The 16168-nt window shown below is 43.2% G+C and overlaps 1 pseudogene across 1 annotated transcript; it reads right to left on the bottom strand.

Annotated features, from left to right (window-relative positions):
- Nucleotides 1-302: 302 nt before the first annotated feature.
- On the bottom strand, nt 303-5383 carry LOC105955064 (calcium-transporting ATPase 9, plasma membrane-type-like; annotated as a pseudogene). Its single transcript, XR_016034268.1, has 22 exons — nt 5198-5383; nt 4886-5013; nt 4575-4747; nt 4126-4242; nt 4008-4047; nt 3807-3922; nt 3581-3712; nt 3395-3487; nt 3235-3304; nt 3087-3157; nt 2915-2998; nt 2752-2829; nt 2595-2666; nt 2401-2484; nt 2225-2307; nt 2032-2142; nt 1891-1946; nt 1761-1803; nt 1590-1673; nt 1364-1516; nt 702-1252; nt 303-615 (listed from the first exon to the last, which is right to left on the bottom strand). The product of XR_016034268.1 is annotated as a calcium-transporting ATPase 9, plasma membrane-type-like (transcript).
- Between the last annotated feature and the right edge of the window lie 10785 nt (nt 5384-16168).

The following is a 16168-nucleotide window of genomic DNA, read 5'->3' as shown; positions in this document are numbered from 1 at the left end:
AAATTAAATTAATTATAAAATTAAATTCAAAAATAAATTTATGTAGGATTTCCAAGAAAGTTGATATATTTAGAGCACTTTATAAATGGTAGGATATAAATAGATTAATAAAATAATTAAATATATTTAATTACCTTTAATTTTGGAAAATGATGACATATTTTTTGATGATTTATTTCCACCAATCAATTCGCCACATGGATAAAATTGAGGACATGTCATCAATTGAAATTGCCAAATGTCAATCAATTAGCTATGGAATTCAACTTTTATATATTATATAGATGTCATATAATTTCCCAGCACCAAAAGAATAAATAAAGAAAATCGCAAACTCAACATAATGAGAAATTCAAGGAACATATAACTGCTACTTGAAATTTATTTATACCTCTCTAAACCATTTGTAAAACCTTCATCCGCATTGTCATTAGACTAACCATCTCCCATTATACAAGAATCTAGATACTGAAAACAGGAATATATATTTCATAATAATAATAGTAATAATAAAATCTTGATATAGGCTAATACCTATCAGTGCGAGCAAAACGTTCTCCGGCGACATAACCATTACCGGGAGCTCCCTCAGCTTGCCCTTGAAGTTCATTTTTCCTATCAGAGCCATAGACAGGTAAAATGGCATAATTTACTTTTACTGTTCCTAACATCGAATAAAATACGAGAAGCACAAAAATTACCTTCAAACAGTTCTTGGGCCGAGGCAGTTACACACTGCAGCCATCGCTTATTTCGTACCGCATGCCTTTATTCCGGTAGCCTTTAACGGAAGTTAGAACGACAGTGCATCGGAAATAGTTTAGTAGCTCTCTCTCCTGTCGAACAAAAAGGGCATCGAAAATATTCTATTCCCCAAAATCAGATCTATAACGAGATCAGTAAACAATTAAATCTTCTCTTAATGCAGGAATAATTTGCTCGAGGCACCTATGTGTTTATTTTTGTGCAAAACTGAAACACCTATTTTTACTTCACCTACAAAGAAGAAGAACCACTATAAACATGAGCATAAAAGCATCGAATAAATGAATCGTTACCTTTCCTCTTACTGCAACACCCCCTCGCTTCTTAATGGAATTGAAAGGAGAGACATGGAGAACTACGGATTCTGATTTCGTTATGTTAAAAGTTGGAAATATAGATACACTATCGTACGACTTAAAAGTACCTTAACACCCCATTGAAGGACAGCTTTTTCGGTTGGAGATCCCGAAACCTCCATTGCACCCTCCTAAACACTACAAGAGATAAAAACTCGGTTAATGATCACACTCCCTTCCGAAGCACAGACATTTATTTACGAAAAGACTTGAAAAATCCATGCTCACGTGCACTCACGTACTGATGAAAAGAATACATTAGATAGAAAAACACTGCCGGAAGTGTTCTGTGCAAGTCCCTCGTCTAGAAGAGAGGAAATTGTTGCATGCAACTGAGCACCGTCTTCAGGAGGATCCATCTTCTGTTTCCCAACATAAGCCTCAACTACAGTCATCTGTCTTACGTGGTTTGTCAAAGTTAGTTACACCAAAGTCGGAAAAAAAAAAGGACAGAGAAAGTAAAATAACCTGATTTAGTGTCAATGTTGCAGTCTTGTCACTGCAAATGGTTGTTGCAGATCCCATGGTTTCACAGGCGGAAAGTCTAGGCACCTGAAAGATATGTTGAGTTAATAATAAAGCTGTAATACAATTGAATAAACTAAATATTCTGGGAAAGATGAAGTAAAGTCGACATACCAAGGCCTTGTCAGCCATCATCTTTTTCATGGAGTATGCTAGGCTGTTATAAATTCAAGATAAATCGAAATCAAAATAAGGACAAAACGGCAACAATCGATGTACACAAAAGACAAGTTATGATACTCAAGACAAGGTTACAGCCAACGGGAGCCCTTCCGGGACTGCAACCACCACTATCGTGACCTAAACGAAGGACTTCAGTCAATGAACAGAAAAAGGAAGGTTATCTAACGTATTCGCAATTACGTATCAAAATGTAGAAACTTACAGCAGCAGTTATGATATGTGTATAACCCCATCAACTATTTCGCCAACACTGGTCTCTCCATGGACGAACTGAACAGATCCATCGGGATTTTTTTACGTCCCCGTGAAAAATCTGAGGTAATTAATTTGTCAATGTTACTGATACTCAGAAAGTGGTCGTAGAATAAGATAACACGAAACACTGCCCAAATTACCTGATTAAGAGAATAATCAGCACGAAGAGAGCCACGGTGAGCCCAACGATGCCTATAAACGTTGCAACACCATTCAGGCGCACCTGTAATGTATCAACAGGATCCATAATTGGTTTTATTTATTTTCATGTAGTAAGTAAACAATGAAAAGATGAACCGTTATATCCAATAAGTACCTGCAAAGGAGTTTCTTCACCGGTATCTTCTGAAATACAGGCCATCAACAATCCCCATTCGGTGTTGATTCCGACACCAGTTACCTGAAACAGAAATTTGAACTTGTTATAATAATTCAACATCTGAAATTGGAACAGAAATTAAGCGTGGTCGAAAATTCGTTTACTGGAGGTGGGAAAGTTTTATATCTTACCATCATTGTTCCGGCACCAGCTGCTACTTTGCAACCAGACATCAAAAATGGAGATTTGTGGTCTTTGTGGACCTGCAATAATGGCATTGTGTGTGAGAAATAAAAATATAATTATCTAATATTATAGAACCTTCAAAATAAAGTCTAAGCAGCTCACAATCTTGCTTTCTCCAGTCATGTTGGATGCGTCAATGGCGAGAGAATGTCCGCTTATCAAGATTCCATCGGCAGGAACCTGTGTAAAATACATTAGGAGACTCTTTTAGACAATGATGCGTGGTCCAAGAAAGTATATCGAGTAAAATCGGATCTGTTATCACCTGATCACCAATCTGGAGAGGTATGACATCTCCAACCACAATCTCGTATAGCGAAACCTTGTTTCTTCTGCCACCTCTGATCATCTGTACATATGTTTGTCCATGAGAGTACTCTAAAGAGAACAATAACAAGAAGGTAAAAGCTTGAATAAGTTCGTGACTGGAATATTACCTCCAATTTGATGTTCCGTTTTTCTTCGTTTAAATTTTGAAACTGGAGGGACTGCCGATAATCACTAGTTGCTGAACAACAGATGCAACAGATGCAATTATATTACTTCTCTCCTAAGGTTATAAATAACCAATCTGAATTTTCTAACCTGTAACAAAAATAACCAGAAGAAAAACAAAGGTGATGCTTCCTCCGTCGTACCATCCTTCCTCCAGGCCCTGGAAAACACGAGCAATTCTTAAATTTATATATGAAGGAAATTATATAAATTCTTTTAATAATATGGTATTGTTGTATTTCAAGCCAACCTCAGTTTTTATTCCGAGAGCCAAAGAGGCCACGGCGGCTATTATTATTAAAATAATGAGAGTTAGATCCTGCCAAGCCTCCCATAGGAATCTCTGCGCAAAAACAAACGTCGAATAATTAAATGGTGGAAATGTATAAGTAAGAACATCCTATCAAACAAATATAACACTCTAGACAAGTCTTACCAAGAAACTCCTTCCTTTTTTCACGGGATACGTGTTTGAGCCGAAAGCATTCTTTCTTCGTGATAACTCATTTTCGTCACCGTATATCCCTGTTTCGACGTCTGTTTTTATCATTTCTGCCAACCCTTTAACCTGAATAAAATGACGGTCGAGATTAATATTTATGCATATAGCATATGTTAGCAAACTTCCTAGAGAGATGGTGAAGGGAAAAAGGAAGTGTTACCCCTCCATATTGTTGCAGTGCTGTAATATTATGATCCATGTTCATCGAAGCAAGTTGCTCGAGTCCGATTTCATAATCACCGTTAGGAGATGGTGGAGCTACTGTCGTGCCTAATACTGATTTGACGAAAATCAAATCAGGTTTGTAGCAGAGATGGAAATAGGAAAACCCGCTTAAAAAGAAGCAACGCTCGAAAAATACCTATTGCTCGTTGTCTAGCCAACTTAAAGAGCAGTGCAGCCTACAACCACCGACACCAGAATATCAAGAATCGAATTAATAAAAGTACGGAATGAAGACTAATGTGTTTTAATATTACCCTTATGACCTGAGCATGTGCTCTGATCATCCGTCTTCTCTTTTCTTGTTCTTCGTCTTTTTTCAGGTCTAACGTTTAGCGGAAACATCACGAAGCATTAAGCACGAGGGCGGCTTGCTGCAAAAGGACCAAGACTTAGACAATCAGAAAGAGGTGCACATGCATGTAATTCATCGAATTTCAAGTGATTTTAAATTCCATAACCATAAAAGCAAAAACGATAAATTCGACAACTAATCATTCAACCGTTTAATTTATCCTCCAAACAGAAAAATAAGATGCACTATTATGGGATCGGATCATCGAAACGTCACGTGCATGAAACCAAAACAGAGGCCATAAAAGAATCACCAACAACGACATCACATTTTACGATGAAAACAAACAATTTATTGCATGTGATAATTAAATGCAATACAATAAACAAACACACGCGGGCGAAATCTTACCCTCCAGCGCTTGAGCGATTCATGGGAGGCATTTTTGGTGTTGGCAATGTCGAAAGGATCAGAGAAATCAGGATCGCTGCCCCCATCCACCCCCATCAACGCCAGCGGAGGAGTCGCCGGTCTCCAGGTCGAGGTGCGATGCAGCTTCATTGGCGTAGTCATATCGACGGTGGCTGGGGGAGGAAAAAAAATATGAGTAAGAAACAATTTGTGTTTATTTTTGTGCAAAACTGAAACACCTATTTTTACTTCACCTACAAAGAAGAAGAATCACTGTAGTTGTACAACGCAAGAACATGTATAATACAAACTTTTTCACTCCACCACCGCCGGAGCCATGAATATTTGCGCTAGGCCCGGAATTAACAGAACCACCAGACCCTCCTCTAATAAACACAGTCTTGAAGCCCCTTTTACGGCGCAATTTGCAAATCTGAAACTGACCCACCAAATTAGAATCAGAACTACAAAAACCCTTAACGAAAACAAAAGAAAAAAAGCACAGACAAGATAGATACGTAATTAGAATCAGTACCCATAACGAGGATTTAACATGAGTTTTCCAGTAATTAATGAAAGAAAGTTGAAAGAATCAGTAAAATAAGTAAATTTAGTGTTCTAACCTGTGATAGTAACCAAAGGGTTATCCAAGAATCGCTGTGATAGTAACCAAAGGGTTATCCAAGAATCGGAAAAAGGTTGAATCTTGGAACCGGTTGAATGCGAAGAGAAAAGATGAAAGCTGGTTCTGAAAATGCAGAAAACCCATATATGACAGCCCAGAAATTGAAAGGCCAGAAATTGAAGATAGAGACGAGAAGGACGGCGACGCATACTATTGGAGGAAAAAAGCGGTGCCGTGGTAGAGGTGCCGGGTGGAGCGGCGGCGGGGCGGCAGACTAATCAACGGCGGAGGTCAACAAATGTTGGCGATGGCAAAGCGGCGTCGTTTCTCAGCAAGCAGAATTAAAAGAAATCGAAAATCAAGCATACACGACACGGTCGAGCTGCTTGGAAATTAAATGGAAAAGAAAATATTTAGACACGCTCATTGGATGGAGGGGTTGGAACGGCAACGTTTCACAATTAAATGGGGCAAAAGAAAAGAAGAAAGAAAAGGCAGTAAAAATAAAAGGCAGATCCCCATACTTAATATATATATATATTGATATGCCTATTGGCCCAGCCCAATAGCCCACATTTACTGGACCACAGGCCCAACTTAATAGTTATTTCTACAGAGGCCCAATCAAACCCAAATAAGGTTGGGCCCGATAAATTGTCTCGACCCAATCAATAAAGTATAAATAGAACTTAAATTCATTGAATGAAGGTACGTTATTATTATTCAATCAATTCTTCTTGAGGAATTCTCTCTACAATTACCAACTATCTTCACGTCTGACTTGAGCGTCGGAGGGGTTTCCGCCGGATCAACCCCCGGCTTAGATTACGTGTTTTCTGTTCGCAGGATCCTAGAGCAAATTAAAGTTCTCAGGACTATCTAGCTCGTGAGCACGTGACCTACTTTGCTCTCCCAGCTTCAACACATTAGGTGATTTATTTTTTACGTCATCATTTTGGCGCCGTCTGTGGGAATGCAGACCAGATCACGTAGCCAGCAAGATCCTCCTGAGTCCACTCGGAGAGAGAATGACACAGCTAACAACCTCCCAGTTCGAGGAGGCTCTGGCTTGCCACCTCCTCCACGTGCTCCGGATCCACCACGTGAGGTTCAGGTGATTCCCCCTCGGGATCCACCACTCGCCGATCCTCCACTACAGGCTCCACCTCTACCTGCTTCTCGAACGGTTCAAATAACCGAGGAGGCACTCCAACGAATGATAACAGAAGTTTCTACTCGCGCCGCCACTGATGCGGTGGCGCAATATATTGCCACGATGGCAGCAAATGCTCCCCCCGCGATCCCAGCTAACGCTCCCCCCGTGATCCCACCTAATGCTCCACCCGCAATGCCACCCAGGGTACAGCAACCGGCCCAGAACAATGACGATCGGATAAGTGTATCCTCATCCACCTCAGATCCAAGATCCCGGATGCAGCTATCTACCAATCACAGGGAGCCACAACCTAGACAACAACGCCACCATTCGCTCCAACGGGGTGATGCGTCTCTACGAAGAGCTCATCTCTTTAATGAAGGGGAAGACGAGATAAATAGTAGAGTATCTCGCCAAAACCAGTTCCCCAGATTGAACAATCCAATTGATGGAAGAGCGCCAGTCCCAACAAGGCGCAGTCCTTTCACCCTAAACATCCTCAACGAGGTATTGCCTCAAGGAGTGAAAGTCTCGGGCTTACCTCAGTTCGAAGGAACTACCGACCCGCAGGAACACATAGAGAAGTTCCACGCTATGGCAGACCTATATGGCCCGACAGATGCAGCAATGTGCAAGATGTTTCGCACCACTCTATCCAAGAGAGCCATGAATTGGTTCAACGCTCTGCCCACAGGATCAATTGACACTTTCGCTCAGTTGTCATTGCGTTTCACCAACCAATTCGCCATCAATAAGCAATATGCTAAAACTCCAGCACATCTCTTCTCTATCGTACAGAGAGACAATGAAACACTCCGCAACTACATCAGGCGTTTTGTGGAGGCTGTTCATGAAGTTCCTAGTGTAGGACAAGATATGCTCTCAGGGATTATGCAGCAAAACCTGAAGTCGGGTAGGTTCAAAGAATCTATCGCAGGAAGACCTCCTGGCAACTTAGATGAGCTGTTAAATCGAGCTGAAAAATACATACGCATAGAGGAAGCTTCTGCCAATGCTCCTCCCAAGAGGAAGAGAGAAGATGAACGCCCGGATATTAGGAGACGAGATGATCGACGTCCTCCACCCCCGCCTCAAGGCCAATCATCTTCAACTTATAATCGATTCACTCCACTCAATACTCGTCTCACTGAAATACTTCATGTGATTGAACAAAAAGGTCTGGCAGAGCCTCCACGCCCAATGCAACCTAATGCAAAATGAGAAAAATCGGATCGCTATTGTCGATTCCACAAAGATAAAGGGCATACTACCGAGGAATGTGCGCAACTCAAATTGGCGATTGAGAGGTTGATCAAGCAAGGCCACTTGAGCGAATACATTGATAAGCCTCGAAATAAGCGCCGCGATGATCTTCCACGCCGAGATAACAATAGAGATCAACAGCAACTACGAGAGGAGGGGGGTCATCGGCGCGACCCAGATAACAATGATAACCAACCCACCCGAGGAATCATCTCTTTTATCTCCGGAGGACCGGCAGGTGGCGACTCACAAAATGCGAGACGCACCCTCGCTCGATCAGCACGTATGAATCAAGAACATGCTTCTCCATCCGCATCCGTCTATCAAATACGAAGACCTGATCATGGCATAGTCTTCAACTCATCGGACCTTGAACGTCCAGATGAAGATCATGTCGATGCGTTAGTGATAACAGCAACGGTGGCCAACTTCATAGTTAAAAAGATATTAGTGGACGGTGGGAGCTCAGCCGACATTATGTATCTCCACACATTCAAGCAGCTAGGCATAGACAACGCACGGTTCAGTCCTATCACTACACCACTGAAAGGATTCACGGGAGAAGGTGTTTTATCCATGGGGGAAGTAGAGTTACCCATCTCCTTAGGAGAAGATCCTTGTCGAGTGACGAAAATGATAAAATTCCTTATCGTCGACAAACCATCCCCTTATAACATCATCGTGGGAAGGCCCGCGATCCATACATTCAAGTCTGTGCCTTCATCTTACCACCAAAAGTGGAAATTCCCCACTCCTTACGGGATGGGAGAGGTACTTGGAGATAGGCGTCTCGCTCGAGAATGTTATGCAAGAGCTCTACGTGAACCATCTAAGAGACCTATTCCTCTAGGGAAAGGAGACGACACCCCGAGACAAGATAAGCGAAAATGGGTCAACGCAGTCATCGAAGCTGATAAAGAAATCCTAATCAGCGTACCCGACGACACCGCCAAGCTAGCCGCGGTTGAAGAGCTCAAATCAGTAGAACTCATACCCGGAGATAATTCTAAGCTTCTTCGCATTGGCTCTGATCTAGATCAAGAAGTGGAGAATCAGCTAGTTAACTTCCTTAGGCAAAATGGAGACGTATTTGCTTGGAAAGCTCAAGATCTAACGGGAATTCCTCCGAAAGTAGCATTACATCGACTAAACGTTGACAAAAGATTAAAACCGGTCAAGCAACGTAAAAGGACTTTCGGTCCTGAGCGCAACAAACATATCAAAGAGGAAGTGGCAAAACTCTTAGATGCAGGCCACATTAGATCGGTTCAGTATCCCGAGTGGTTATCCAATGTGGTATTAGTACCTAAACCCGGAGGCAAGTGGAGGCTATGTGTAGACTTCACCGACCTCAACAAGGCATGCCCGAAGGATCCATTTCCCTTACCAAGGATCGACCAGCTCATAGACTCAACCTCAGGGTGCGAACTTCTCAGCTTCCTTGATGCATATCAAGGATACAACCAAATATTGCTCGCCCCAGAAGATCAAGAGAGAGCTAGTTTCATTACTGACCAAGGCATCTATTGCTATCGAGTTATGCCGTTCGGTCTCAATAATGCAGGAGCTACTTACCAACGCCTGGTGAACACGATGTTCGCGGACTTGATTGGTAAGAACATGGAAGTGTACATTGATGACATGCTTGTCAAGAGTATTAAAGTCGCGGATCACCTAACCGATTTAAGTCAATGCTTCTCCATCTTACGTAAATACAAGATGAAGCTTAATCCCCTAAAATGTTCTTTTGGAGTTCGAGGCGGAAAATTCTTAGGGTATATGATATCACAACGGGGAATTGAAGCCAACCCAGCAAAGATTGAAGCTATCACCTCCATGGCCCCTCCCACATCGATTAAGAAGGTCCAACAACTTAATGGTTGTTTGGCAGCCTTAAACCGATTTATATCCCGATCGGCTGATAAGGGTCTTCCTTTCTTCAAGATACTAAGAGGTGGGAAAAAGTTTGAGTGGAATGAAGACTGTCAAAGAGCTTTCACAGAATTGAAAGCATATCTCACTTCCCCACCTCTACTAACGAAGCCCCAGCCGGGAGATACTCTTTTCCTATACTTGGCCATTTCTGCTGATGCCATTAGCGCAGTGCTCATTCGGGATGGTGAAAAAGGTCACCAACCGATATATTACATAAGCCGAGCTCTCCAAGGCCCAGAGCACCGTTACACCAATATGGAGAAACTTGCTCTCGCGCTCATCAATGCAGCCAGAAAGTTACGTCCGTACTTCCAGTCGCACCAGGTGATAGTTCTCACCAACTATCCCCTTAAACAAATATTGAGAAGTCCCGAGACTTCCGGACGATTAGCTAAATGGGCTATAGAGCTAAGTGAATATGGGGTTGAGTTCAAACCACGCCCAGCCATCAAAGCTCAAATCCTAGCAGACTTTGTAGTAGAGATGACTACATCGGAAGAGAGCACATCCATACCCACTTGGGCCATCAATGTTGATGGATCATCTACCACTACAGGAGGAGGCGCGGGTATTGTACTAACAAGCCCAGATGGCGATGAATTCGAGTATGCTAAACGGTTTGATTTCAAAGCCTCCAATAACGAAGCCGAATATGAAGCTTTGATCGCTGGTATCCGCCTCGCTTTAGCGGCTGGAGCTCGCAAACTCATAGTACACAGCGACTCCCAGTTGGTGGTCAACCAAGTCCTTGGGAACTATGAAGCCAAAGAAGAATCCATGGCAAAGTACCTTGCTCTTGCACTTACCCTCCTCTCAAAATTGGATAGCTACGAGATAAAGCAAGTACCACGAGCCAACAATATTGATGCAGACAAGTTGGCTAGACTTGGTAGTTCCATGGCAAGCATTGGAAGCCGGAAAATCACCCTTCTCACGGCTTCCCAACCAGAAATAGTCTCCACCGACGGAGTGAATTGCGCTGAAGAGAGCGAACCCTGTTGGATCACCCCCATTACAAACTATCTCAAAAGCGGGGAACTTCCGACTGACATCGCCCAAGCGAAGAAAATAAAGGTAAGGGCGGCCCGTTTCCTAATGATAGGTGAAGATCTCTACAAGCGAGGGTTCTCCTCCCCCTATCTTAAATGCCTTAACCCATCAGCAGCAGACTATGTGCTTCGGGAAGTACATGAAGGCATTTGTGGTAATCATTTAAGTGGAAGAAACTTAGCCCTCAAAATATTGAGACAAGGTTACTATTGGCCCACCATGCATGAAGATGCGAAAAAACTAGTACAGAGATGCAAGCCTTGCCAAGAACACGCTAACATCCTTCATCTCCCCGCAGCATTGATGCAACCGATTGACAGTCCCATACCTTTCGCTCAATGGGGAGTTGACTTGGTCGGTCCTTTTCCACCAGCAACAGGAGGACGCAAGTTCCTCATTGTAGCTGTAGATTACTTCACCAAGTGGGTAGAAGCAGAACCTTTAGCTCGCATTCGAGAAGAAGACGTCATCCAATTCCTTTGGAAAAACATTGTGTGCCGCTTCGGCATTCCCCGTTCCATTATTTCGGACAATGGAACACAATTTTGTGGAGACAAAGTCAAGAGTTGGTGCCTTGGCTTATCTATTAAGCAATTCTTCACTTCGGTGGCAAACCCCCAAGCAAATGGTCAAACTGAAGTAACCAATCGCACGATACTTCAACATCTCAAGACAAGGCTTGGAAGTGCCAAGGGAAAGTGGGTTGAAGAATTACCCAATGCTCTGTGAGCATATCGAACAACCCCACGAACAGCAACAGGAGAATCTCCATTTAACCTAGCTTTTGGAACAGAGGTTGTAGCACCCGTAGAGATTGGCGAACCCTCTTGGAGAGTCATCAATTATTCACCAGAGGAGAATGAAGAAGCAATGAGGGCTAACCTCGATCTCGTCGACGAGCTAAGAGAGATTGCATCCATCAGACAGCAAATGTACAAGAGTCGCATGGCGAAAGTTTATAACTCCAAAGTCCGCCCTCGCTCTTTCCAAGTAGGAGATTTAGTTCTCCGCAAAGCCGAAGCCTCACGCCCAATCGGTAAACTCGACCCGAAGTGGGAAGGACCATATAAAATCACACAAGTGATTAACAATGGAGCATATCGTCTCGAGAACCTCGACGGACACCCTATACCCAGAACCTGGAATATAGGGAATCTCAAAAGGTTCTACGCTTGAGGTATACATCCATCTTAAATCAAATTTGTTTAAGTTTACGTCTACATCTTCCTCATACGAAAGTCGCCTTGCAGGCTTCACAACCTTCCACGTCTCTCTTCATGCAAAAATGTCTCTAAAGGCTCGAGAAGGGACTCCATAACGAGGTGTGTAAACATCCCTCCCAAACTGGGGGGCTAGTGATATTATCTACATCAACCTTCCATAACACGTCTCATCATCTTCTTACAGATTAAGAGCCAATTACGAGAGGATGCTTACCGACCACCATTCACCCAAAGAGAGAAGATACTCTGTACTATCTCACTAAGGGTAACACCACTTTTACTAAGTCATATCACAAGCACATTAGTGGGTCTCTATACTAAACAATAACGCCATCTCCTTTGACAGGCAGGGTCGCGCAGCAATCCACCGCAACTCATGAGTTGTTCTCATAACTCGGAATGCGAGGAACAGAAAAAGTCCCAATATTGAGTACGTGATCCCAAATACGCATCACTCCAACGTATGAAACTATTAAGTCTTCAATACAAGTACTTGAATTTTTATTTACCCCGATACTTTTCAGGCAAAGAGACACCAAAAGACAGTAGACATACTACCCTACACCAAGCACGGATGAGCACAAGGAAGACGTGGAAGAAGAATAGAATCTATTATAGTCACATAGATTACTTTTCAATAGTTCGATTTATTTGTTTTTTACAAGTTATTTCCCTTCGCCTCACGGAAGCTTATGACAATTCGCATTTCTTATTAATGATTAAATCAAGTTTTTACTTCACTCTCAAAGTTATTGTTCATATACTACTTAACCGTTACGACGGGTTCATCTCACTTCAACCCTAAAAACACTTAGAGAAATTAAGATAGTCCATATAGCCTGGCCAGCTGGATTATCTGAGTCTCTCTATTTTGATTTTCAGGGTCCTCATGCTTAAAACGTGGCCATGGACTAAATAATACTCCGACCTACGAGGTCCAAAATAAAGGGCATGATCCCAAAAAAAAAATATAAAAAAATCTTGAGAGACTGATCCCCTCATCAAGAATATCTCGAACAATGCTATATGCAAAACATTAGTGCGAAATCAATGAATAAAAAGAAACAATAACTTTGATAGCAAAATCAACGTCTCAAGGTGCAAACAAATACCAAGTCATGAAGCATGCAAAAATACTAGTGGACATACCCACTTAATAAAAAAAAAAAAAAAAACCAAGTCTTTTCTAAGGAAAATAAACATAACATCACACCAAACTACACTTTACGAGCAGAAGTAGCTTCGGTAGTTCGGTCATCCGCTTCCGCATCCGAAGCAATTTCAGTACACTCAACATCAATATCCTCTCCATCATCAGGAATGTCCTCCTCCATACCTCGAATAATCTTCTCGTCAATTCCACCAACCTTGCGTAAATACTGACGACACGTCCTAACCAAAGGAGCATAAACCCCAGCTATTGCTCGATCTTCGATCATAGCTCGACAGATATCACTCTTCTGAAAGCGACTTTCCCCTTCTAACATAATTGATTCCTTGTAAGCAGCTCCAGCTGAGGAAGCCAAAAACCTCTTCCCCGTAAACTTCTCGACATCATATTTCTCCTTCAGCTCGTCATAACACCGATCTAGTTTCATTAGTTCAATTTTACTCGCCTCGGTCTCGCTCCTACTAATCTCCAATTCATCGGTCCTCTGAATGAGCAGAGTCTCGGCCACTTCTAGTTTGGATTCTGCTGCCTCCAATTGAGCCTTTAGCTCTTTCTCCCTTGCCTCCCAACCAGAACGCTCCTCCTCATTGGTCTTCTCGACTTGCTCCTCCTGCTCCAGAAGATACCTCCATATAGCTATAAGCTATATCAAAATTCAAACAGATAATATTAGATTATCGAAACTTATAATTTAAAAAAAAAAAAAAAAAAATTTACCCGACACATGTCTCCTCCAGCCAATGAAAGCATATGAGCACGACCTTTACCCGACATCCGACTTCGGTCGTACTCCCCAACGAAATCCTCGGTCTTCTTCAATGCGATAGTATGATCGGTCGTATCCCACAAAGAATCCTTCCCCTCTCGGTTCACCCCGTACGTGAACAGGCATTTGCCTGCACCCCCTGGAGGCACATGAGAAACCTCAGGATCCACTCGAGGCCGTTTCGGTGCAGGCACATACTCGATCTCAACCAACTCATCCTTCCCATTATTAACCACTCGATCCAGCTCATCCCCCTCGACATTATGATTACGATCATCTCCGCTCACATGCGGAGCCTCCACGCGGGTCACTTCGCGCGATTTGCTACTACTTGATTTCGCTTGCTTCAAAGGATCCCTCTTCGCTTGCTTTTTCGCACCTCCAGTAGCCTTCTTCCGAAGAGCCGCGAAATCAATACACCCATCTAAAAAAAAAAAAAAAAAAAAAAAAAAAAAAACCATTTACTCACGGATAAAATAGAATAGCAGAGACAACACCAAATAAGGCACAAAGGCATAAAACATGTAGACTACACGCAACGGTGTAGGCGCCCGACCCTTTGGAATAAGACAACTCGGATCGAACTCCAAAGCACACAACCCCGACTCCTTAATACGTTTCTTCATATTCTTCATTATCTTAAAAGATTCGCATACCGGATTCCAAACAAGCGGAACATCAGACGTCGGAGCCCTTACATAAAAAAATAAAGTACTCCATTTATCCCACTTCAAGCTAATACTCTTCAAAAATCTGAAAGGAACCCGAGGATGTGTGCAGAAGAAGGGTAAATCACTTGAACGATGTAGGGTAAACAAGGCCTTGAACATCTCAACACTAATCGGTAATCCTACTTCGATCATTCTTTGTCGAAAAGCTTCGAACGTGAGAATCACGTTCGGAGTTAATTGACTATATCCTATCCGAAATTCCTCACATACATTCAAAAGAGTGGAGTGAGGCACAATCTGCGAGGAACATGTCAAATATGCGACGTATTGGGTGTGGAACCCTACGGGGGGTGCATACAATCGTTCACCTTTTTTAGGTAAGAGCATCTCAATATTCCTCGGAGCCCCAACTAGCTGACGGAGAATACCGAATTGAGATTCGGTTAACGAAGTATCATAATCCACCAAACTCAAATTAAGTGGTTTTATTTTCTTCCCTTTATTTTTATCTATAATGACATCTTCTCGTGGAATATCATCACCATCTCCCGCATCTCCATCCGGATTTACATCACTCTCGGATCCCTCGGATCCCTCCGACTCCTTAGAAGAATTCGACTTAAGCGATTCTTCACTATCACTCCCAAAGTCCACAAATTGAGACCGAATACGTCTCCTACTAGTACCAACATCATCACCAATATTAGGAAGACCAACATTTGATGCCAAAAAATCATCGGGAGAAGAAACGGGAGGATGCTCCTCGAAAACGGCCGAAAACGGCCCCCCCACGCGCCCGCACGCGCCCCCCAACGCGCCCCCACGCGCGGGCGCGTCTGAAACCCCCCCTCCCGCGCGCCGCGCGGGTACCCCCCCCCCCGCGCGATCCACCCCGACCTACCCCCCTACCCCTTCCCTCCTCTCTTTCTCTCTCCTGCCTACCTACCCCCCTACCCCTTCCCTCCTCTCTTTCTCTCTCCTGCCTACCTACCCCCCTACCCCTTCCTTCTCTCTCCTGCCTATCACCCCCCCCCCCCACGTGCACCACCCCTCCAGCCCCACCTACCCCTCCTTCCCCCTCCTTCTCTCTCTCTTCTCTCTCCACTCCACTCCGGGCTCCGTGCCCAGCTTCACCTCCACACACAGATCGCGCGGCTCCACTTCGCGCGGAGCCGAGTCGCGCGGCTCCCCTCACATCTTCGAGCCGCGCGGCTTCGTCCACTGGTTCTGCAGCAATTTCTCCGGATAAACCTAATCGCGTGCAATCGGTACGCGCGATTTCTTTCTCCGGTGCAATTTTTTTACCAGAACTCGACCCAATTACCTTCCCTACGGTTCCAAAGGTCATCTCGGTTTCTACAATCGACTTTCGCAGGATAATTTTCAACTGTTTCGCCTTCACCGTTTGGGACATATAAATTCTTCTATCTGAGGATCTTCTCACCCCAGAGAATATATTATTTTCTACAACGGAGTATATGGAGCAAAATATGTTACGGAGATATATAAAATAAAAAATAGTATTACTCACCCATATTTATTCGACGTGGTTCTTGATACTCCTCTCTCCTGCTTTCACAAGGAATTACCTACTCCTACGCACAAATTTATATTTAAAGCACTTTAAATATGAATCCGCTCAACGATGGGACAACAAAATAATAATAAAATTTTATTATTATCCTCACCTCAACGACACAAGCAAGTATTTGAAATCCAATTCTACTCTCGACA

Source organism: Erythranthe guttata, chromosome 11, assembly GCF_056151865.1.
Source record: "Erythranthe guttata isolate IM_541 chromosome 11, IM_541, whole genome shotgun sequence".
NCBI classification, from domain to species: domain Eukaryota; kingdom Viridiplantae; phylum Streptophyta; class Magnoliopsida; order Lamiales; family Phrymaceae; genus Erythranthe; species Erythranthe guttata.
Note: the sequence above shows the minus strand (reverse complement) of the source record. Positions and strands in the feature narration are given on the sequence as shown.